At 35.5% G+C, this 25,472-nt stretch overlaps 1 protein-coding gene and 1 non-coding gene across 2 annotated transcripts in view; both read right to left on the reverse strand.

Annotated features, from left to right (window-relative positions):
• Nucleotides 1-25,472, reverse strand: part of LOC126959065 (uncharacterized) — a 186,933-nt gene that overhangs the window by 105,178 nt on the left and 56,283 nt on the right. The window lies entirely within an intron of this gene.
• Nucleotides 21,342-21,405, reverse strand: LOC126960488 (small nucleolar RNA SNORD109A). Its single transcript, XR_007728027.1, has one exon. It is a non-coding gene; the product is annotated as a small nucleolar RNA SNORD109A (small nucleolar RNA).

The raw sequence follows: 25,472 nt of genomic DNA on the forward strand, positions 1-25,472 counted from the left end.
GAGAAACCAATTATACTTACAAGAAATGCACTTTAACTATAAAGACAATAGGTTAAAAGTAAAAGAATGGAAACAGATATACCCTGCGAACATGAATCAAAGAAAGCAGGAATGACTATATTAATACCAGCAAAGCATGCTTCAGAGCAAAGAACATTAGCAAGGGCTAAGAAGTTTATTTCAGGCTGGGCACGGCGGCTCACGCCTGTAATCCCACCACTTTGGGAGTCCGAGGTGGGTGGATCAAGAGTTCAAGAGTTCAAGACCAGCCTTGCCAAGATGGTGAAACCCCATCTCTACTAAAAATACAAAAAAATTAGCCGGGCATGGTGGCAGGCACCTGTAACCCCAGCTACTTAGGAGGCTGAGGCAAAGAATTGCTTGAACCACCAGGAGGCGGAGGTTACATTGAGCCGAGATTGCGCCACTGCACTCCAGCCTGGGCCACAGAGCGAGACTCTGTCTCAAAAAACAAACAAAAAAGTTAACTTCATAATGATAAAGAGGCTAATTTAAGAACAGGACATAACCATCTTGTTTATGCACCTAATAACAGACCCTCAAAATACCTGAAGCAAAACCTGATGGAACAGATTTTATTGATACACCTGTTTTAGTCATTGGTGGAATGAATGTACTGAAAATCAGCAAGACTATAGAAAACTTGAGCAACATTATTAACCACCTTAAGTAACATTTATAGAATAGCCCAGGTAACAACATCAGAATACACATTCTTTCTGAGTATACATGAAATATTTACCAAGACCACATTCTGGGCCATAAAACAAACTCAAGTATCAGTATATTTAAAACTGACTACAGAGTTATGAATCAGCAAAATGGTGGAAATTCCAACCCTTATTCTGCCAGGGAAGCATCAGGAAAGAACAAAAAACCAGCTAAAGTAAAAAACTGAAAAGCCTGGAAAACTGAAAAGCCTACAGCAACCAAGCAAATGCCCAATGAAGAAAAACCCGCGTTCAAAATGGTAGAAAATTGTATGGCATTTTCACTTGCACTTGTCCTGCCACTCCCATGGCACCATGAGATCTTGGTTTGTAGAAGGTGGGAAACTGGTTTCCAGTTCTCTCCCTTCAACCAGAGGAGCAGAACAGACCTTATTTGAAATGTTCTAACCTGTCAAGGGGCTGCGTGAAGGAATGACCTCTCTCACCTAACCGGGATCTCAGATGGGAAAAAGTGGCAGCTACGGGTGGTGAAAGCTGCAGTGGTACCACAGACCCACAGATGCCTGGGGCAAGCGACTATGGGTGGAGACACACAATGGACCACCTAAGACCTCAAGGAGAAACTGGGTTGAGACTATTCAGGAAATTAAGGCATTCAAAAGTAGCTGTTTAGGCTGGGCGCTGTGGCTCAAGCCTGTAATCCTCCTGAGGTCAGGCGTTCAAGACCAGCCTGGCCAACACGGCAAAACCCCGTCTCTACTAAAAATACAAAAATTAGCCAGATGTGGTGGCACACATCTGTATAGGAGAATCGCTTGAACCCGGGAGGTGGAGGATGCAGTGAGCCGAGATGACTGCACTCCAGCCTGGGTGACAGAGCGGGACCCCGTCTCAAAAAAAAAAAAAAAAAAAAAAAAAGCTGTTTATATAGGGAAATTGAGAACGTTTCACACAGGCATAGGAAACATGTATATTCAGAAAAGACCTGAGAAGACCTTAAACTTTTGACTCAGCTGCTCCCTAAGCTTAGATATACCTAATTAATCAGTGAAAGTATACTGTGGCATAAAGACTCGCTGTGGAAACTGGGAAGTTGGCTCTATTTTCAAATGCTCAGTTTTCAACCCAAAATTAGAAAGTATACAAAGAAACAGGAAAACATGGCCCATGGAAAAGAAGAACATAAACTGGCAGAAAATATCTCCACAGAAGCACAGAAATAGAACTTGGATAAAGACTTTAAAAAGGTCTTAAATATGTTCAAAGAGCTAAAGGAAAACAAAGAAAAAAACTAATGGAAATCAGACAAATTGTGTGTGATAAAATGAGAATATCAACAAAGAGAAATTATGAAGAGGAACCTAATAAAAATACTTAACTTGAAAAATACAAAAATGGAATTAAAAATGTTACAAGGGAGGGTTCAACAGCAGATTTGAGCTGGAAGAAGTAAGAATCAGCAAACTTGAATACAGGACACGTGAAGCTATTGAGTCTGAGGATTAGAAATAAAAGACTGGAAAAAAGTGAACAGAGTCTAGGGGACTGGTGCCACGCCATCAAAAGAACCAATATAGGCAAAATGGAAGTCCCCAAAGAAGAGAGATTGTTTGAAGAAATAATGGCTGAAAACTACTCAAACGTCTTAAAATACATGGATATACCAATCTAAGAAGATCAAGAAACTCTAGGATATATCCAAAAAGACCCACAATAAGACACATTATATTTAAACTATCAAAAACCAAAGTCATAGAATCTTGAAAACAGCAAGAGAGAAGCCACTCATGTACATGAGATCTTCAATAAGATTATAAGCTAAATTTTGTTAATAGAAACTTTGGAAGGCAGAAGAAAGTGGGATAATATATTTAAAAGAGCTGAAAGGAAAATGAACAAAAATCAATGGACAGAGAATTGTATATACAGAAAACTTTACTTTGAACAGGAGCTAGAAATTAAGACATTCTTAAATAAAAACTCAGAGAGTTCATTACTGCTAGACCTGCCCTACCAGAAATGCTAAAGGGAGTTCTTTAGGTTGGAATTAAAGGACACAAGACAGTAACTCAAACCCATATAAAGATGTAAAGAACATTGATAAAGGTAAGCACACAGACAAATATAAAAACCAGTATTATTTTAATTTTGGTGTGTTGACTTTTTGTTTTCTACAGGATTTTAAAAACAAATACATAAAAATTTATAAATCCATGTTAATATGTAAACTATGTACAAAGATGTAATTTGTGACATCAATAACATAAATTAGATGGGGCAGAGCTGCATAGGAATAGAGTTTTTGTATGCAATTGAACTTAAATTGGCATCAGTTCAAATTACATTGTAAGGATAAGAGATGAGAAAGAATGAAATCATATGTAAATCCAAAAGCAGTAAACAATAAGTAGGAATCCATTGGCATTTAAGTCTGAGGGCAAAAAGTTCTAGAAATCCTACAAAAGATAACAGAACAATTTCCAGTTTCTCTTACAGCTCAGGTCAATGGTTTAGTGTCATATGTATCAATTAGAAATCACATGAAAGAAAGAAAAATCCTAAGGATATCAGATTTGTCTGGTGGTTTTATTTTATATAAATGTATATAATTTTCACATTGACTCTTTTAAATACTGAGTTCTACTATACTTTCCTCTGCTTATAACTTTTATCTATTTAATTTACACTTAATTATACTTCCAGGCTGTTGTACAATCCTAATGCTTTCATTTTTTTTCTTTTTCTCAAAGATCATTCTCAACAATTAAAGGGCTCAGAAAACATCCTTTTTGTCATCTTTTCTATAATCTCACAGAGAAAGAGGTGGAGGTGGAGAAAGGATTGGAATTGAGCTAATTCCTGAATGCTTATATTGTTCTAGATATCTCATTTACATTATTATTTAACCTTTCTAAAATCCCTGAATGGGAGAGATTTTAAACAATAAAATTGTAATAACTTTAAAAGTTGATACATTGTCCTCGTGGTAACCACAAAGAAAATATACAAAAAGAAATGAGAAGGGGATCAAAGTGTGACACAAAAGGATAAGTTAGACACAAAGGCAATATTGAAGGAAATGAAGAGCAAAAGAGTTATAAGACATACATAAAACTTTAACAAAATACTGAAAGTATTTCATGATCAGTGATTACTTTAAATGCAAATGGATTAAACTCTCCAGTCAAAAGGCAGAAATAAGCAAAATGGATTTTTTTAAATGATATAGTTTATGCTGTCTATAAGACACTCACTTTAGATATAAAGACACAAACAGGTTGAAAATGAAAGGATGGAAAAGATACATTATGTAAATGTAACCAAAAGTGAGCTGGGGTGGAGTGTAAGGGAATCTAAGATCAGAAAAGATAGGCTTTATGTAAAAAGAAAAAAAAAACTGTTAGAAGACAGTAAGAAGTACATTTTACGTTTATGAAACTGGTCAATTTGCCAAAAAGATACAACAATTGTAAACACTTATGCAGCAAACAGAGCTGGGACTTGAAAGGAAAAACAGAGAGTTCTACAATAATAGTTAAGAGACTTTACTACTCCACTTTTAATAATGGATAGAATAATAAGATAGAAAATCAATGAGGAGCAGAAAACTTCAACACTATAGATGAATTGGACTTAACAGACGTATAGAGAATATTTCACCTAATAGCACCAGAATAGTATTCTCAATTGCACTTGGAACATTCTCCAACATAGATCCTCTGTTAGGCCATGACACAAGGCTTAATAAATGTTAATAGACTGCGATTATACAAAATATCTTCTGTGATCACAATGGAATAAAACTAGATATCAATAACAGAAGGAAAACTGGGAAATCCACAATATGTAAAAAATTAAATACATTTAAATAGCCAATGGGTCAAGAAAGAAATTAGAAGAGAAATTAGAAAATACCCCAAGACAAACAAAAACTCAACGTATCAAAATTTATGGCAGGTAAGTGAAAGGAACACCAGAAGGAAAATGTATAGCTCTAAATGCTTTCATTTAAAAAAATTTCTCAACCTAAATTTCCACCTTAAAAATAAAAAATTAAAAACATTAAAGGGCAGCAGAAGGAAGAAAATAGTAAAGATTCGTGTGGAAATAAATAATATAAAGAACAGAAAAAAGAATAGAGAAAATTAATAAATCAAAGGTTGGTTCTTCCAAAAGATCAACAAAATTGGCAAACATTTAGCTAGATGAGCTAAGAAAAAAGATTCAATGAAACAAAAAATGGAAACTGGGATATTACCAATTTTGCAGAAATAAAAATGATTATTTATAGAACTATAAACAACTGTATGCCAACTAATTGGATAACTTAGATGAAGTGGTCAGATTCCTAAATACCCACAACCTACCAAGACTGAATTATAAAAATCTGTATAGATATATAACTTGTAAAGCGACTGAAAGCATAATCAAAACCACCTACTAGAGAAAAGCCTAGGACCAGTTGGTTCACTGGTAAATTCTACCAAAAATTTAGAAAACAGTTAACACTAGTGTTTCTCAAACTTTTCCAAATAATTGAAGAAGAGGGAATACTTTGAATTTATTCAGTGAGGCCAGCATTGCCCAAAAACTAAAGCAAGGCTAAGATACTATAAGAAAGAAGATTATAGACCAATGTTTCTTACGAATATTGAAGTAACATGCAAAACAAAATGAATCTAGGTACAGACCTCACAACCTCACAAAAGTTAACTTAAAATGTGTCATACACCAAATATAAAACGCAAAACTATACGATTCCTAGAGAAAACCTAGGTGACCTCAAGTATGGTGATAACATTTTAGATGTAACACCAGAGTCACATGAGATAAGTAATTGACAAATTGGATTTTATTAAAATTAAAAACTGCTCTGAGAAAGACAAGCTAACCACAGACTGATAAAAATACTTGACAAAGTATTTTGCTGGTTACTAGGGCCAGAGAATCCAACGCAGACCTTCTTCTGAAAGAACTGGGGTTTGGGTGTGGACTTGTCTTATGGCTGCCTGGCTGTGCAAGGTCTTGTCTTTGTTTCCTCAGGGTCAGAGCAGTCCCAGGTCTGGGGCGGCTTCCCAGGTGGCTTGTGGTGAAAGCATTTAAAGGTAAAAGTTTTTGCCACAGCAGCCTGGGGCAAAGGATGTCAGTTCAGATGAACAATAAACAGACTGAAAAGGTCGGAAAAGGAGATACATGAGGGAATAAGGACTTTTAAAATTTATTAAAACTCTTGCATCTACTGGGAAATTAAGAAGATCATGTGCATACCCAGGGTAGGATTCATGGTCCAAAAAGATCTGAGATGATGTTAAGCTTTCACCTATAAGATCTGAGATGAGGTTAAGCTTTCACCTATAGCTGGCCTTTAGTCAGTACACAAGCAAGTAGTAGAAGTTAAGAGAGTTGTAAATGGCCTGACTAGGCATTGAATGAGGGCCCAAACAGAGCCAATCAGCAGACATTATTATTATTATTATTTATTTATTTATGTATTTGAGACAGTTTTGCTCTTGTTGCCTAGGCTCAAGTGCAATGGCGCGATCTCGGCTCATTGCAACCTCTGCCTCCTGGGTTCAAGCGATTCTCCTACCTCAGCCTCTCGAGTAGCTGGGATTACAGGCACATGCCACCACACCAGCTAATTTTGTATTTTTAGTAGAGAGAGGGTTTCTCCATGTTGGCCAGGCTGGTCCTGAACTCCCGACCTTAGGTGATCAGCCTGCCTTGGCCTCCCAAAGTGCTGGGATTACAGGTCTGAACCACCGCGCCCGGCCAACATTATTTTTTAAAATCTCTTTCCCTCTTCCTTTTTTCCTCTCTTTTTCTGTTTTTCTTTTCTTTTTCTCTTATTGGCTGTAGGCACTTGAGGAAACTTTCAAAACACTAGCTGACCATGAAATTAACAGAACACAGAATTCAATGGACCCACATGATCAAGAACAGACTTTTCAAAATACTTTAGAAAAAATCACTAACGAGCAAACAACAGCAACATGCAACAAGCAGAAACAAAACCTAAGGAGGGAGGAGAGTTATTTCTAAAATAGCCATGTTGTTATAATACTCAAAATGTCCAATTTTCTAGAAAAAAAAATGAGGCCTGTTCACAGAAAAAAAAAAAAAATTAATAGAAAATCTCTATGCAAAAGCTCAGGCAATGGACTTGGTACACAAATACTTAAATCAACTGCCTCAAATATGCTCAAAGACTTAAAAAAAAATACAGACAAATAAGTAAAGAAAACCAGGAGAAAAATGTCTTTCCAAATAGAGAATATCTGTAAAGAAACAGATATTATAAAAAGTAACCAAAAAGAAATTTTGAAGCTGAAAAGTTCAATGAGAAAATAAAAACTTCACTATATAGGTTCAAGCAGATTTGAGCAGCAGAAGAAAAAATAGTAAACTTAAAGATAAGTCAGTTAACATTACTCCATCTCAGGGAGAGAAAAGAGTGAAGAAAATTAGCAGACCCTCAAAAAACCTGTGTACACAATGGGGTTTACCCCAAAAATGTAAAGGTAAATCAGCATATGAAAATCATATAATATACCACATTAATCGAATGAAAAGAAGACCACATGATAATCTCAATTATGAAGAACATAAAGTCATAAAATCTAACACCATTTTATAATAAAAACACTCAACCAATTAGAAATAGCAGAGTACATCCTTAATATATTAAAAAGCATCTAAGAAAACCCCACAGCTAACACTGTGCTTAATGGTGAAAGACCGAAAGCTATACCCCTAAGATCAGAGAGAAGACAAGGAGAGCTGTGAACAACTTCTATCATACTTTATACTGAAAATTCTAGCTACAGCAATTAGGTAAGAAAAAGAAATAAAGGTATCCATATCGGAGATCAAGAAGTAAAATTATCCACAGAGCAACATATATAGACAACTCTAAAGAAAAAGAAAAAACCTACTAGAGCTAATAAATAAATGTTGCTAATAATAAATTATCAGCAAAGTTGCAGATAATCCAATAAAAGCACAATAATCAGTTGTATTTCTATACACCTACAACAAGCAATGTAAAAGAGAAATCAATAAAATAATGCCATTTACACAGTATCAGAAAGGATAAAATGCCTAGGAATAAATTTAACCAAGGAGTTACAAGTGTCATATACTAAATGTTGCTGAAAGAAAAGAACAAAGATACAAATGGCAATACATCCATGTTCATGGGTTGGAATACAATATTGTTAAGATGGCAATACTACCCAAAGGGATCTGTAGATTCAATATAATTCCTATGAAAATCTCAACTACCATTTTTTTTAAATGAAAAGTCAATTCTGAAATCCATATGGAATTGCAAAGACCCCAAATAGTCAAAACAGTCTAGCAAATGAAAGTCACACTTGGAGGATACATACTTCCTGATTTCAAAATGTATGATAAAGCTATAGTAATGAAAATATTGTGGTGCTGGCATAAAAATAGGCATATTCATGGAACAAGATCTAAAGTCCGAAATAATCCCATACATCTATGATCAATTGATTTCTGATAAGAGTCGCAGATCATTCCCCGTGGAAAGGAATGATCTCTTCAACAAATCGTGCTGCAGCAACTGAATATGCAGTTGAAATATGAAATTGAAATATGAATTTTCAATTCAATGCAAAAATTGAATTTGGACCCCTACCTCAGAGCATACACACAAATGAATGGAAATTAGATCAATAATCTACACGTATAGACCCAAACTATAAAATTCTCCAAAGATAACGAGAAAAACCTCATGACACTGGGTTTTGCAAAAGCACCACCAACAAAAACAACAACAAAAGCAGATAAATTGGATTTATCAAAAATCAAAACCTTTGTGCATAATGGACTATCACAAAAGTGAAAAGGTAACCTACAGAATGGGATAAAATACTTATAAGTCGTATCTGATAAGAGTTTACTGTATTAAAGAACTCATAAGTCGACAAGATAACTCAGTTTTTAAAATGGGCAAGGCACTTGAATAGAAATTTCTCTAAACACAAATAGCTAACAAGTATATTATAAGATGCTCAACATTGTTAGTCATTAGGGAAAGGCAAACCAAAAACACAATGAGATACCATTGCATATCCACTAGGAAGACTATAATCGTAAAAATATAAAATAATAAATATTGGTAAGGATGTGGAGATACTGGAACTCTCATCCATTGCTGGTGGGATTTTAAAATGACAGAGCCACTATGGAAAAACTTTGGCAGCTATTCAATAAACTAAACATAGAATTATTATTACAACCTACGAATCAACTTTTAGGTATACAACAAAAAGAACTGAGTTATTCAGATAAAACGGAGACATACTACAACATAGTTGAATATCAAAACACAGTATGCTAAGTGAACAAAACCAAACATAAAGGTCACTTATTGTATAATTCAATTTATACAAAATATCCGTAATACATAAATTCATAGAGATAGAAAAGTAGGTTTGTGGTTGCCCGTGGCAGGGAGAAGGAATGGGAATTAACTGCTTAATGAGTATAAAGTTTCCTTCTTTGGATGATGAAAACACTTAGTAATCAGGTAGAGTTAATATTGCATAACATGTGTATTACTAAATGTCACTGTATTGTACACCTTAAAATGATAAATTTTATGTGAATTTTACCTCAATATATAGAAGATTGGCAAATGAAATATTTAAAACGATGATTCAATAGTATGTTCTCTATGTGAAAACTCACTTCGAATTCAATGGCACAGGTAGGTTGAGATTAAAAGAATGGAAAAGATGTATCTTGCAAACAATTTTTTTAAAAAAAGAATGGGTATATTAATATAACACAAAGTAGATTTAAGAGTAAATAAAAATACCACAAAGATAGGCTCTATATAATCATAAAATAATCAAGCCACCAGGAAGGCACGATTATTCCAGTTGTGTATGCACCAAACAACAGAGCCTCAAATATGTGATGCAAAAACTGATAGAACTGATAGGAGAAATAGACAAATCCACAATTATAGTTGGAGACTTCAGTTTCGTCTCTCAGAATTTCATATAGCTAATGAAATTAGCTTTTTTTTTTTTTTTTTTTTTTTGAGATGGAGTCTCGCTCTGTCACCCAGGCTGGAGTGCAGTGGTGTGATCTCGGCTCACTACAACCTCCACCTCCCGAGTTCAAGTGATTCTCCTGCGTCAGCCTCCTGAGTAGCTGGGATTACAGGTGCCCGCCACCACGCCCGGCTAATTTTTGTATTCTTAGTAGAGACAGGGTTTCACCGTGTTGATCAGGCTGATCTCAAACTCCTGACCTTGTGATCCACCCACCTAGGTCTCCTAAAGTGCTGAGATTACAGGCATAAGCCACTGTGCCCAGCCTCAAGTACTGTATTTTTTAAAGCCCTTTTTAGTGGTTGCCTTAGTATTACAATTAAATTAACAATTTAAAATAATCTAGCTTGAATGGATACTGATTAGTTTACAAAAACTTTGCTCCAACATAAGTCAGTTCCCTCACCCTTAATTTATATTATTACTGTCTTAAAAATTACATATTTTTTTCTAGCTTCATTGAAGTATGATTAACAAATCAAAATTGTATATACTTAAGATGTACACTATTATGTTTTGATATTCATTATACATCATGAAATGATTACTATAATCAAGATAATTAACATATCAGTTCCTTCAGATAGTTCTATTTTTGTGTGTGTATTTGAGAATATTGATATTTACTCTTTTAACAAATTTCAAGTATACAAAATATTATTATTAATTATAGTAATGCTGTTGTACACTAGATCTCTAGAACTTATTCATTTTATAACTGAAAGTTTGTACCTTTTGACCAACATCTCCCCATTCCCTGACCCTCCAGTTTCTGGAAACCACCATTCTCTTCTCTGTTTTTATGAGTTTAACTTTTAAAGGATTTTAAAGGTTGGATTTCCTTCTTTGTGAATGCTAAATAGATTCCACTGTGTCTATATACCAGGTTGTCTTTATCTAATTATCTACTGATGAACACTTAGGTTGATTCCATATCGGGGCTATTGGGAATAATGCTGAAATAAATATGAGTGTGCAAATACCTCTTCAAGACAGTCATTTGAATTCATTTGGATATATGCTCAATAGTGAAATTGCTGGATCATATAGTAGTTCTATTTTTAATTTTTTGAGGAACCTCCATGCTGTTTTCCATAATGGCTATTCCAGTTTAAATTCACACCAACAGTGTATAAGGGCCTTCTTTTCCCTTTTCTCTACATTCCCCCAGCTTGTTTTCTTTTGAGTTTTTGATAATAGCCATCCTAATAGTTACAGGTGATATTTCACTGGAGCTTTCATTTGCATTTCCCTGATGATTAGTGATGTCAAGCATTTTTTCATATGCCTGTTGCCTATTTGTAAGTCTTCTTTGAAAAAAATGTCTATTCAGGTTCTTCACCTATTTTAAAATTGGATTATTTGTTTATTTCTGTTGAATTTTATACATTCCTTATATATTTTTGGATATTAACCCTTTATCAGATATGTGGTTTGCAAACATTTTCTCCCATTTCATAAACTGCCTTTTAGTTCTGATGATTGATTGTTTCCTTTGCTGTGCAGAAACATTTTAGTTTGTCAGGGTCCCACTTATTGCCTGTGCTTCTGGTGTCATATCAAAAAAATCATTGCCAAGACCAATGTCAATGAGTTTTCCCCTAAAGATTTTATGGTTTCAGGTATTATATTTAAGTCTTTATCAATTTTGATTTGATTTGTGTGTATGGTGTAAGATAAGGGTGTAATTTCATTCTTTTGCATTTGGATATTCAGTCTTCCCAGTGCCATTTATTGTAGAGACTATACTTTCCCCATTGTGTACTCTTGGCTGCTTTGTTGAATGTTAGTTGACTCTATAAATGTGAGTTTATTTCTGGGCTCTCTATTCTGTTCCATTGGTCTTTCTGTCTGTTTTTATGCCATGCTGTTTTGATTAATAAACTTTGAAGTTAGGTGGTGTGATGTCTCCAGCTTTGCTATTCTTGCTCAAAATTGCTTCATTGAGTCTTTTGCAGTTCCATGCAAACTTTAGGACTGTGTTTTCTATTTCTGTGAAAAATGTCATTGGAATTTTAGTAGGAATTGCACTTAATCTGTAAGTTGCTTTGGGTAGCATGAACATTTTAACAGTATTAATTCATCTGATGAACATAGGTTATCTTTCCATTTATTTCCATTTATTTTCAGTTTCTTTGGTATTCTTTAGTATTTTTTATGATATCACAAATAGGATTGTTTTCTTAATTTTTTGGATAACTTGTTTTTGGTGTTTAGAAATGCAACTTGATATTGTACATTGATTTTGTATCCTGCAACTTTAGTGAATTCTTTTTTTAAGCTCTAACTAAAACAGCGTTTTGGTGGAGTCTTTAGTGTTTTCTCATATAAGATCTTGTCATCTACAGAGACAATTTAACTTCGTTCTTTCCAACTTGGGTGCCTTTTTTCTTCCCTAATTGGTCTGGCTAGAATTTCAACTACTATGTTAAATATAAGTGGTGAGATTGGGCATCCTTGTTTTTGTTCTGATCTTAGGGTCAAAGCTTTTTACTTTTCACCATTGAGTATATTACCTCCAGGTTTGTCATATGTGGCTTTTACTGTGTTGAGGCACATTCTTTCTATACCTGATTTATTGAGGGTTTTTAGTCCTGAAAGGATGTTGAATATTGTCAAATGCTTTTCTAAATCTATTGAGATGATCATATGATTTTTATCCTTCATCCTGTTAAAACAGTGTAACATTTGTTGATTTGATTATATTGAACCATCCTGCATCCCAGGCATGAATCTCACTTGATCATGATGTATGCCATTATAATGTGTTGCTGAATTAGGTTTGCTAGTATTTTGCTGAACATTTTTGCATCTATATTTATCAGGGTTTTTGGCCTGTAATTTTCATTTCTCAAAGTGTTCTTTTTAAATCCTTGATATCAAGGTAAAACTGGCCTCTTATAATGAATTTGAAAGTGTTTTCTCCTCTTCAATGTTTTTGGAAGAGTTTAAGAAAGAGTGGTATTAATTCTTTTTTAAATGGTTGGTAGTCTTCACCAGTGAAGTCATCTGATCCTGAGCTTTTCTTTTTGTGAGATTTTTGAATATTGATTCAATTCCCTTACTCATTATTGATCTGTTCAGATATTCCACTTCTTCATGATTCAGTTTTTGTAGGTTGTATGTTTCTAGGGATTTACCCACTGCAAGTTAACTAATTTGTTGGCATATAGTTTTCTCTTAATTTGTATTGCCTGTGGTATCAGTTGTAATGTCTCCTCTTTCATTTTTTATTTTGAGTCTTCTCTTTTTTAGTCTAGCTAAAAGTTTGTTGATTTAATTTTTTTAAAAAACTATAAGTTTTGTTAATATTCTCTATTGTTTTTCTAGTCTATGTTTCATTTCTTTCTGTCTGAGTTTTGTTATTTCCTTCCCTTTGATAACATGGGGCTTGTTTTTTTTTCCTTCCTTGTAGTTCCTTGAGGTGTAATGTTGTTTATTTAAAATCTTTTTAAAAATGTGTTTATTAATATAAGCTTACCTCATAGAACTGCTTTTGCAGTATGTTTTGGTATGTTGTGTTTCTACTTTGCTGTCACAAAATTATTTTGATTTTTTTCTTTGACCCATTGGTCATTCAGGAATATGTTAATTCTATATATTTGTAAATTTCCAGTTTTCTTCTTCTTATTGATTTCTAGTGTTATGCTATTGTGGTGAAAAATAATTGATAGTATTTCAGCTTCATTAAATTTTGTAATATTATTTTGTGATCTAACATATAATCTATCCTGGAGAATGTTCTATGTGTGCTTGAGAAGAATGTGAATTCTGCCACTGTTGGATGAAACATTCACTATATGTCTGTTAGATCCATTTGGTCTAAAGTGAAGTTTAAATGTTTCCTTATTGATTTTATGTCTGGATTATCTATTCATTTTTGAAAGGGAGATACTGAAGTTCACTACTATTACTGTATTGCTGTATATTTCTCCTTTTATATGTATTAATATTTGCCTTATATATTTAGGTGCTTCAACGTTGGGTGAATAAACATTTACAATTGTTATGTCTTCTGGAACAATTAACTGCTTCACGATTTTGACCTTAGCCTTTTGATATAGTTTTTAACTTAAAATCTTTTCTGTATGCTATATGTATAGATGCCTCTGCTCTCTTTTGGTTTCTATCTGCATGCAGTATCTTTTTCTATTTTTTTCATTTCAGCCTGTATGTGTCCTTAATGTGAAGTAAATCTCTTGTAGGCAGCACATAGTTGGGTCTGGGTGTGTGTGTGTGTCTGTCTGTGTGTGTGTGTGTGTATGTGTGTGTGGTGTTTATTATTGTTGTTGTTTCTAAAATCCATTTGTCCATTCTGTTTTTGTTTGGAAAATTCAATCCGTTTACATTTAAAGTGATTATGGACAGGTAAGGACTTACTATTTTCATCATGTTAAATTTTTTCTTGCTCTTTTTACTTACTTTGTTCCTCCCTTGCTGTCTTCCTTTGTAATTTGATGATTTTCTGTAGTGTTATGTTTTGATTCCTTTCTCTTTTTCTTTTGTATATCTACTAGAGGTTTTTGCTTTATAGTTACCATGACACTTACATAAAACATCTTATAGGTATAACAATTTATTTTAAGCTGATAACAAATTAAATTTGATTACATATGAAAACTACACTTTTACTTCCCTACCCTTGCATGCTGTTTTTAATGTTCTAATTTACATCTTTTTATACTGTAGTATGCATTGACAAGCTATTGTAGCTATGATTTTTTTTAATACTTTTGTCTTTTAACCTTCATAGTATAGTAAAATTATTTATACACCATCATTATAGTATCAAAGTGTTCTAAATTTGACTTTGTACTTTCCTTTACCAGTGAGGTTTATCATTTCATATTACTAACTAGTGCCATATCATTTCAGCTTGAAGAACTCCCCTTAGTATGTCTTGTAAGGCAGGTCTAGTGGTGATGAACTGCCTCTTTTTCATCTAACAACTGCCTCTTGTTTGTCTAGGAAAGTTCTTATCTCTCCTTCATTTCTGAGGAACAGATTTGCTAGGTAAAGCATTGGTTGGCATTTTTTTCCTTGTAGCAATTGAATAGTTCATCCCACTCTCTCCTATTTTGTAAGGTTTCTACTGAGAAATCTGTTGATAGACTTAAAAGGGTTCCCTGTATGTGATGAGTCTCTTCTCTTTCAGTGCTTTCAAATTTCTTTTTTAAAAACATTATAAATTTTCTAATAACACTTACTGAAATTATATGTAAATAATAATCACAACATAAGAATCCTGTCTCCCTCTTAGTGATTGGTGGTTGCATTGGTTTATTCGTTGTCTTGATTTTGCTTTTGACAGTTTGATTATAATGTATTTTGGTGAAGTCTTTTTGGAATGTATCCTGTATGGGGATATTTGAGCTTCATATACCTGAATGCTCATATCTTTTCCTAGATTTGGAGAGTTTTCAGCCATTATTTCTTAAATAAGTTTTCTGCCCTTTTCTCTCTTCTCCTTTATGACTCCAATAATCTCTATATTAGTTCTCTTGATGATGTTTTATACATCCTGTAGGCTTTATTTCTTTTCATTCTTTTTTTTTAATCCTCTGATGAATACTTTCAAATAGCCAGTCTTCAGGTTCACAGATTTTTTTCTTCTGCTTGATCAACGTTGCTGTTGTATACGCTCCTTCATTTCATGCATTGTATTCTTTAGCTCCATAATTTCTGGGTTTTCTTTTAAGATAATTTTTCTCTTTTTTGAATTTCTAGTTTTGTTCATGAATTGTTTTCCTGATTTCACAGAGTAGTCTATTGGTGTTCCTTTTAGTTTGCTGAGCTTCCTTAATATAATTGTTTTGAATTTGTTATAAACCAATTTGAACATCTCCATTTTTGGGGAGTTGGTTATTGGAAAATGATTGTGTTCTTCTGGTGGTGTCATTTTTTTAAATTTTTCATGTTTCTTGAATTACTGTACTGCTGCCTTTGCATTTAAAGAAAGAGTCACCCCCTCTGGTCTTTACTGACTGGCCTTAGGAGAGAAACATTTTCATCAGTTAGTCAGGCTAGGGATTTTGAGGTTCTCTCAGACACTGTCTATGGATGAACCTGCTCCACACATCTTGTTCCCTCAAGGGGGCAGATTCTTAAGGTTGTATGCCTTCTGCATTAGTCCATTCTCACACTGCTATAAAGAACTACCTAAGACTGGATAATTTATGAAGAAAAGAAGTTTAATTGGCTCACAGTTCAGTTCTGCAGGCTGCACAGGAAGCATGGTTGGGAGGCCTCAGGAAACTTAAAATCATGGCAGAAGGCAAAGGAGTAGCAAGCATGTCTTACCAAGGTGGAGTGAAAGAGAATGAAGGGGGATATGCTACACACTTTCAAACAACTGGATCTCATGAGAACTTTATCACAAGAACAGCAAGAGGGAAGTCCACCCCCATGATTCAATCACCTCCCACCAGGCCCCTCCTCTGACAAGTGGGAATTACAATTTGACATGAGATTTGGGTGGGGACACACAGCCAAACCATATCACCTTCTCCAGGTTGCATAAAGGCAGGCCAGGTGCTGAAGTCTCATTTTTTTAGAGTGGTGTCCTGAAATTGTCGTGTTTGTGAGCTTTCTTCCAGTTCTGCAGAGTGCAGCCAGCTGTCAACAGTGCTTGCAAGCCATCTGCAGATTCTCGCTGCTTTTCACAGGAGTGTGCTTGGGGAGCCAAAGAGTGGGGGAGGCATTTGGAGCATCTGGGGTTTTGTTGACAAGATGGGAGTTTTGCATCCCAAGTGGCTTACAGGTGGGCTCCTGATGGAGTCCATGAAGCAACTGGTAGGATCTATGGCAGTGTCAAGTGTGGGTTGCTGTGAGTCCTCATCTCTCTTTCCTGCTTTACCCTCTCCCAACCACTCCACCTTGCTGATCACCTCAGTATTCTGGGTGAGATGAAAATAAAGTGGATCTCTTGGGCAGGGGCCTGTATGTCTTGAGAAACTGGATACTCATTTATTATACTCTTGTTTTCCCCTGTGGAAGAAATAACGGGCTCTTGTTACTGAGCTGTGCCACTTTTTGGGGAGGGTGATGCAGGTAAAGTGAAACTGTTTATACCCTTTCCAATGAATCTATTCTTAGATTTTTTTACTCCACTGGTGTGCTGAACTTTTACTGTCAACTCCTGAATCCCACAAGGTACTCTTGCTCATGAATGGTTGTCAAAATTGATACTTATGTGGGAAAACAATTACAGAAAACTCCTATTCTGACATTTTGGTGCTATTACCCAAAATTACATCTTTATATAATGCCATCAACACAAATTTATAATTGAGATTATGTTTTCAATCAAATAGGAAAAAGACAAATGTTATAAACAAAATAAATTTATACTTTGTTTTAAACTTACACATGTAGTTTTACTGGTTCTCTTTATTTCTTCTCGTGGATTTGATTTACTCTCCAGTGCCTTTCTATTTCAGAGTGAAGGAGTTCCTTTAGCATTTCTATTAGGACAAGTCTTATAGAGAACATTTCTCTGAGATTTTGTTTAGGAATGTCTTCATTTCTTCTTTTTGAACAATAGTTTTGTTGAATCTAGAATTATTGGTTGAAAGTTTTTATTTCATCACTTGGGTTATGTACATTGCCTTTTCAGCCTGCATGGTTTATGGTAAGAAGTCAATTGTCAGACTTATTGAGGATGGTGTGTATGTTATGAATAATTTTTTTCTTACTATCTTCAAGAATTCTCTCCTTGTTTGTCTTTTGACATGTTGACTGTGATGTGGCTAGGTGATGATCTCTTTGAGAGTATCTTACTTGGATTTTATTGGTCATCTCGGGTATATAAATTCATGTTTTTCATAAAATTTGGGAAGTTATCTTTCCTTCTCCTTTTTTCATCCTTCTAGGGCTCCAGTTTATGCATCCACTGGCATGAGAGACGCTGTTCTACGGTTCTTTGTTACTCAGTTTTCTTCATTTTTTCCCACCTCTGTTGCTCAGACTGGATAATCTCAATTGACGTATCTTCAAGTTCACTGATTCTTTCTTCTGCCTGCTCAAATCTGCAAATAGAGGCCCTCTTGTTTCAACTGTCTAATTTTTTTGCTTTACATTTTTTCATGTTGTCTTTTCTCATAATTTCTCTCTCTTTATTGGTAGTCTATATTTGGTAAGACAGTATTTTTATACCTTTCTTTAACCCTTTCGACATGTTTTTCTTTAGTTCTATGTACCTATTTTTAATAGCTGGTTCAATGTCTGTCTACTAAGATCAACATCTGGTCTTCCTTAAGGATAATTTCATTGACTTCATCTTATCCTATTTGTGCCATATTTTTCTGTTTCTTTGCATGTCTCGTACTTTTTTGTTGAACAATAGACATATTATGTATAATGTGGCGACTCTTCAAATCATATTCTCCCCTTTCCCAGAGTTTTTTTTGTTGCTGTTTTTTTTTCACATGATTTTCCCGGACTAATTCTGTAAAGTTTATATGCCCTGTAGTATGTGGATACTGAAGTCTCTGCTCAGTTATAGTGCACAGATAATGACTAGAAAGAGATTTCCTTTAATGCTTCTAACTAACATGCTTCTCACCCTTTCCTAAGGTGCTGTGTGTGTGTGTGTGTGTGTGTGTGTGTGTGTGTGTGTGTTATGGTTCCCATTCAGCACTTAGGTAGTTCACAACTCTTCCTTAACTTGCCCAGAGCATAAAAGGAAAGCCAGAGGTAAACAATTACATGCATGTGGCTTTCTTTTTTTATTCTTTTTTCTTTTCTTTTTTTTTTTTTTTTTGAGACAAAGCCTTGCTCTGTCGCCCAGGCTGGAGGGCAGTGGCGTGATCTTGGCTCACTGTAACCTCCGCCTCCCGGGTTCAAGCGATTCTCCTGCCTCAGCCTCCTGAGTAGCTGGGGTTACAGATGCGCGCCACCACACCTGGCTACTTTTTGTATTTTTAGTAGAGATGGGGTTTCACCACATTGGTCAGGCTGGCCTCAAACTCCTAACCTCATGATCCGCATGCCTCAGCCTCCCAAAGTGCTGGGACTACAGGTGTGAGCCACCACGCCCAGCCTGCATGTGGCTTTCTAGATAAAAAGGAATGTGTCAGAGCTTTTTGAAACAGCCTCTAGACATCTCATTCCCAAGATTTTAGTTTTCAGTTTTTGATCAGCTTCTTGTTTATCCCAATTCAGTTACCAACACTGCAGGCAGTTGTGATAGTCAACAATTGCCATGGATTCTTTTTGACCAATACCTTGAAATTGAGATTTCCTTACTTAGTGAGCACTGAGTCAGTCCAAATGAATATAAATCATATAGATTGGGCTTTAGAGGTCAAATAGTGATAATTATATGGGGACGGAACTTTTTAGGAAATTTCCAAACCTTTCTTCTTCTCCAGTGGTTGCTATGCTGCTAATTTTTAAGACTACTACAGTACTAGGGAGAAAAGCATGGGAAGGAGGCATATTAAAATGCCACAGAGCTGGCTGTTCTTACTGATTCAGCCATTTTTCTTGCATAAATGTTCTTTGGAATTTTGTAAGCCTTTGGTTAATTTCCAAAGTTTTAGAAAATTAATTTCGACTATTTCTGTCAAGGCTCTTATTGGTTTTATGGAGGAGTAGATTTTTGGAGGCTCTTACTCTGACTTTCCAGAAGTGATTTTCCTACATTGGTTGATCTTTACATATAAAACCAACCTTAAATTCCTTGGGTAACCCTCACTTGGTCATAAAGTATTTCTACATTTCATCTGCTAAAATTTTGATTAGATTTCTTTGCATTTATGTTCATGAGGAATAATGTATATTCTTCTTTTTAAATTTCTGTGCCTTTTTTTCTTACCTGGGTATTGCTGTCCAAATAGAATAAGTTGGGAAATATTCCCTTCTTCTAAATGTTCTGGAATGTTGTAGAGGATTAGCATTTTTTTTTTTTTTCATTTCATATGAAGCTAGATGTGCCTGAAGTTTTCTCTGTTGGAAGACTTTTAACTACAAATTCAATTTACTTGATACAGGGCTATTCAGGTTATTTACTTCTTCACTGAGTTTTTGTAGTTTGTGTCTTTCAAGGAATTTCTCCATTTCATTTAAGTTATTGAAAAATGTTGGCATACATTTTTTTTTCTTGACGTAGGGTCTTGCTTTGTCACCCAGGCCGGAGGGCAGTGGTGCAAATATGGCTCACTGCAGCCTCAACATTCTGGGCTCAAGTGATCCTCTCATCTCAGCCTCCCAAGTGACTGGGATTACAGGCATGCAACACCACACCCAGCTAATTTTTGTACTTTTTGTGTAGACAAGGTTTCAACATGTTGCCCAGACTGGTCTCAAATGCCTGAGCTCTAGCAATCCTCCCACCTCAGCCTGCCAAAGTGCTGGGATTACAGGGGTAAGCCACCATGCCTGGCTTACATGCCCCTTTTAAATAATTTTTCCTTATTATCATTTTAGTATTCATAGAATCTGTAATGATTTACCCTCTTACATTTTCAAATATTGGTATTTGTGTTTTGACTTTTTTTCTTAAATTGGTCTGGTTACAAGTTTTATCAATATCTTCTCACTGGGCTATTTTTTAATTTTCTCAAATTTTCTCTGTGTTTTGTTGTTTTATATTTCATTGATTTCTGCTCTTACCTTTATTAATGCTTTTATTTTACTTAACTCTGGGTTAATTTGTTCTTTTCTAAGTTTCTTAAGGTAAACTACAAATTTACTGATTTAAAACCTGTTTTCTTTTCTAATATAGGCATTTCAGTGCTATAAATTTCTCCCTATATCCTGTTTTATCAGTATCCCATACAGTTTTAGATTCTATATTTTTATTTTTATTCAGTTCAAAATACTTCAATTTTCCTTTTTTTTGTCTTTTTTTAAACCAATAAATAGGCCAGAAATGCTAATTTAAATTTCCAAACATTAGGAGATTTAGGAGAGTAAGAGATATTCCTCTTACTCTAATTCGATACCATTGTGGAATTAAATTAACATGGTTTACATGAATTTAATTCTTTAAATGTGTTAAGACTTATTTTATGACCCTCCCATCAAATGGAGAATTTTAAAGGAATAGGGTTCTGCTTATTTTTATTTCCTGACATACTCTTACTTGTTATAGCCATTCTATCTGCCAAAAACATGCAGAAAAAAGGCACACAAATCAATTGGAAAAAAATACATAAATACTAACTATAATGAGACCCCACAATTTGGTCCCAGTGTAATTGTGTAATGTCCAAGTTTCCTATATTCTCTTAAAACTTTCCCAACATTATTGACACTAATAATTCACTTTGTAGTCACCTGATCATTTAAAAATTTTATTCTAGATGTTCCTATATTCCATTTTTTACTCAAGCACTGTACACAATCAACAACAAATAGTTCAAAATAAATGAAACACCAGACCCCTCCCTTACTGTAAAACCCTAAGGTGAAGTCTGCGTAAGAAAGCTATTATGATAGTGCCATTTTCTGAGAGAAAAGAAAGGCATGTACACAGGGGCTATGTGAGATAATTCAGGAGGTCATCATATTGAACCAATTCTAAAAGTCCTCTCTTTCTATTAAGGAACATTCAGCTAGACTAGTTGAAATCTGAAAACAATCTTTCAGAATCCTGAGATAACTATCGTCATCATTGATCTTGGTAAGGCAGCTCCTGACAAATTAGCACTTCTATAACTGGGTTACTTTCCAATAGAGTTGTTATTTGCATTAAGAATTCAGTATACACTTCAGCTTTACTATTGAAGCTGGCAATATGTCAACCTTATAAACTTCAGCACAGTCACTTCTCCTGAAGGGGACAGCACAGGTTGGGAGATGGCACTGTTGACATATATAAAAATTAGAATGGAACAAGTAATGCTGCATGAATCGATTTTCAATATTTATCACTTTGATTATTGGAGCAAAAAGGGATCAACACTAAAACAACACCTACTATAAACCTGCTTTCAACTTTGTCTCTCTTTACCCTCCTAAGCAGTGTTTATCCATATTTGAAAAATAATATTACTGCCAAATGCTCATCTGTTGATTGCATTACTACATACAATCCTATATTTAGACTCTATCAAGGTTTCCCTGCCATGTGTGTGTTTTCAGTTTTCTCTTAGATGTGTTTATCCAAACCAAGGGCATCATTAACATAAGCTTACACTTCAGTCTCTATCTCATCATGCCAACTTTGCTGCAGTTTCTTAATCTGATTGTAATTTTCAGGAAGTAAATAAATAATGGATTTACCACACATATAGGCTAGCCAAAAAAAAAAAATGACATTGGATTTGTCTTCACACAAACTGTATACTTTGAAACTACTGACATAAGATAATCATGAAATATTGTGTACACAGGGATTTGAGCCTGCTATGTCTTCTGGGAATGCTTGATCTGTGGGCTCATTCCAGAACTGGGGGAGCCATGTTTTAAGCATGATTCTAACCACAGTCAGAGTGCATTGGAAACTTGATGCTCTTGCTTCCCTGTCAAATTCACACACACACACACACACACACACACACACACACACACGGGCGCTCATCTAAATAAGCCATACAACATTTATAGGGTGGTTGGTTCAAAATAAAAGCATGTATTTCAGTACCTCTTGGACCTTTCAATGAGATAATCATGTCCATGTTTTATAGCCCTTTCAGCACACTTCTGTAAAGTTATGTGAACATCGTACAAGATAAAATTCTTTGTGTTCTGTATAATTGATTGACTACTTCAACCTGACACCCTCACTTATGGCTTTTACATATTTCTGATTTGTTCATTCTCAAGAATACATTGCCAGCACTAAGGACAAAGATATGGCTTTAAAAAATACCAAATATGAATCTGTTCAAATTATCTGGAAGGAAACACACATAATACCAAAATATTAAAAATTCCTGTTACAATGTTAAAATTGAGAAGAGTATTTGAGAACTGTCCTGATAAATTTCTCTAACTTTATAGTGTGGATGGTATCCTGGTTAATTTCTTCATGTTAACATAACTTTATCAATCTTATCAATTTTGCCCTCTCACTGTCATCTTTGCATTGCCTATCACAGGTTATTAATTTATTATGTATTAATTTATAAATATATACATAATTATTATAAATAAAACTGAAACCTGTATAATTTATCCAGGCAATGGCTCTTTCAAAACTTCTGAATTTTAGTCTTCAAATTTTTTTTGCAATTAGGAATGTTTAAGTGATTGGAAATAAAAGACTATCCTGGTATGACTGTCAGTGATAAATGCTGTAGTTATGGCATACGTTTTGTAATAGGACCGCCAATTTTCATTGTATTAACTATAACCTATTTTAATCTATTTTAATAATGTTAAACATATTTATCAGTTAAGAATCTACATGAAAAAACCTGGATCCTGAGCAAGATGGCCGAACAGGAACAGCTCCAGCCTCCAGCTCCCAGTGCGAGCGACACAGAAGACGGGTGATTTCTGCATGTTCAACTGAGGTACTGGGTTCATCTCACTGGGGAGTGCCAGACAATTGGTGCTGGTCAACCAGCAAGAGCTGAAGCAGGGTGAGGCAACAGCTCACCTGGGAAGCGCAAGGGGGAAGGGAATCCCTTTTCCTAGCCAAGGGAAACTGAGACACACAACACCTGGAAAATCAGGTAACTCCCACCCTAATACTGAGCTTTACCAAGGGTCTTAGCAAATGGCACACCAGGAGATTATATCCCACACCTGGCCCGGAGGGTCCCACACCCACAGAGCCTCCCTCATTGCAAGCACAGCAGTCTGAGATCTAACTGCAAGGTGGCAGCGAGGCTGGGGGAGGGGCGCAAACCATTGCTGAGACTTAAGTAGGTAAACAAAGCTGCTGGGAAGCTCGAACTGGGTGGAGCCCACCACAGCTCAAGGAGGCCTGCCTGCCTGCCTCTATAGATTCTACCTCTGGGGACAGAGCATAGCTAAACAAAAAGCAGCAGAAACCTCTGCAGATGTAAATGACCCTGTCTGACAGCTTTGAAGAGAGTAGTGGGTCTCCCAGCACAGAGGTTCAGATCTGAGAACAGACTGACTGCATGCTCAAGTGGGTCCCTGACCCCTGAGTAACCTAACTGGGAGACATCCCCCACTAGGTGCAGACCTACACCTCACACCTCACACGGCTGGGCACACCTCTGAGACGAAGTTTCCAGAGCAAGAATCAGACAGCAACACTTGCTGTTCAGCAATATTCTATCTTCTGCAGCCTCTGCTGCTGATAACCAGGCAAACAGGGTCTGGAGTGGACCTCAAGCAAACTCCAACAGACCTACAGCTGAGGGTCCTGACTGTTAGAAGGAAAACTAACAAACAGAAAGGACACCCACACCAGAACCCCATCAGTATGTCACCATTATCAAAGACCAAAGGCAGATAAAACCACAAAGATGGGGGAAAAGCAGGGCAGAAAAGCTAGAAATTCAAAAAATCAGAGCACATCTCCCCCTCCAAAGGAACGCAGCTCATCACCAGCAATGGATCAAAGCTGGACGGAGAATGACTTTGACGAGTTGAGAGAAGAAGGCTTTGGTTGATCAAACTTCTTAGAGCTAAAGGAGGAACTACGTACCCAGCGCAAAGAAACAAAAAATCTTGAAAAAAGAATAGAAGAATGGAAAACTAGAATAATCAAAGCAGAGAAGGCCACAAACGAACTGATAGAGATGAAAACCATGACACGAGAATTACATGACAAATGCACAAGCTTCAGTAACCGACTTGATCAACTGGAAGAAAGAGTATCAATGATTGAAGATCAAATGAATGAAATGAAGCGAGAAGAGAAGTGCAGAGAAAAAAGAGGAAAAAGAAATGAACAAAGCCTCCAAGAAATATGGGATTATGTGAAAACACCAAATCTACGTCTGATTGGTGTACCTGAAAGTGATGGGGAGAACGGAACCAAGTTGGAAAACACTCTGCAGGATATTATCCAGGAGAACTCCCCCAACCTAGCAAGGCAGGCCAACATTCAAATTCAGGAAATGCAGAGAATGCCACAAAGATACTCCTGAAGAAGAGCAACTCCAAGACACATAATTCTCAGATTCACCAAAGTTGAAATGAAGGAAAAAATGTTAAGGGCAGCCAGAGAGAAAGGTTGGGTTACCCACAAAGGGAAGCCCATCAGACTAACAGCAGATCTCTCGGCAGAAACTCTCCAAGCCAGAAGAGAGTGGGGGCCAATATTCAACATTCTTAAAGAATTTTAAACTGAACAATGAGATCACTTGGACACGGGAAGGGGAACATTACACACCGGGGCCTATTGTGGGGAGGGGAGAGGGGAGGGATGGCGTTGGGAGTTATACCTGATGTAAATGATGAGTTGATGGGTGCTGACGAGTTGATGGGTGCAGCACACCAACATGGCACATGTATACATATGTAACAAACCTGCATGTTGTGCACATGTACCCTAGAACTTAAAGTATAATAATAAAAAATTTTTTTTTTAACCTTCAAAGTCTTAAACTAAAAAAAAAAGAATCTACATTAAATAAAATATATTTTATGTTTAAATAATAAAATATATTTTATGTTGTATAAATATATATCTTCTGTATAAATATAAATGTATATGTTGTTTAAATTATATCTATGTTGTGTGTATATATACAATGTAGATAACTTTACCTTGACATTCTAATACATTACTGAAATAATGGTAACCTAAATATTTCATGAT

The sequence above is a fragment of the Macaca thibetana genome, chromosome 7, assembly GCF_024542745.1.
Source record: "Macaca thibetana thibetana isolate TM-01 chromosome 7, ASM2454274v1, whole genome shotgun sequence".
Lineage (NCBI taxonomy): Eukaryota > Metazoa > Chordata > Mammalia > Primates > Cercopithecidae > Macaca > Macaca thibetana.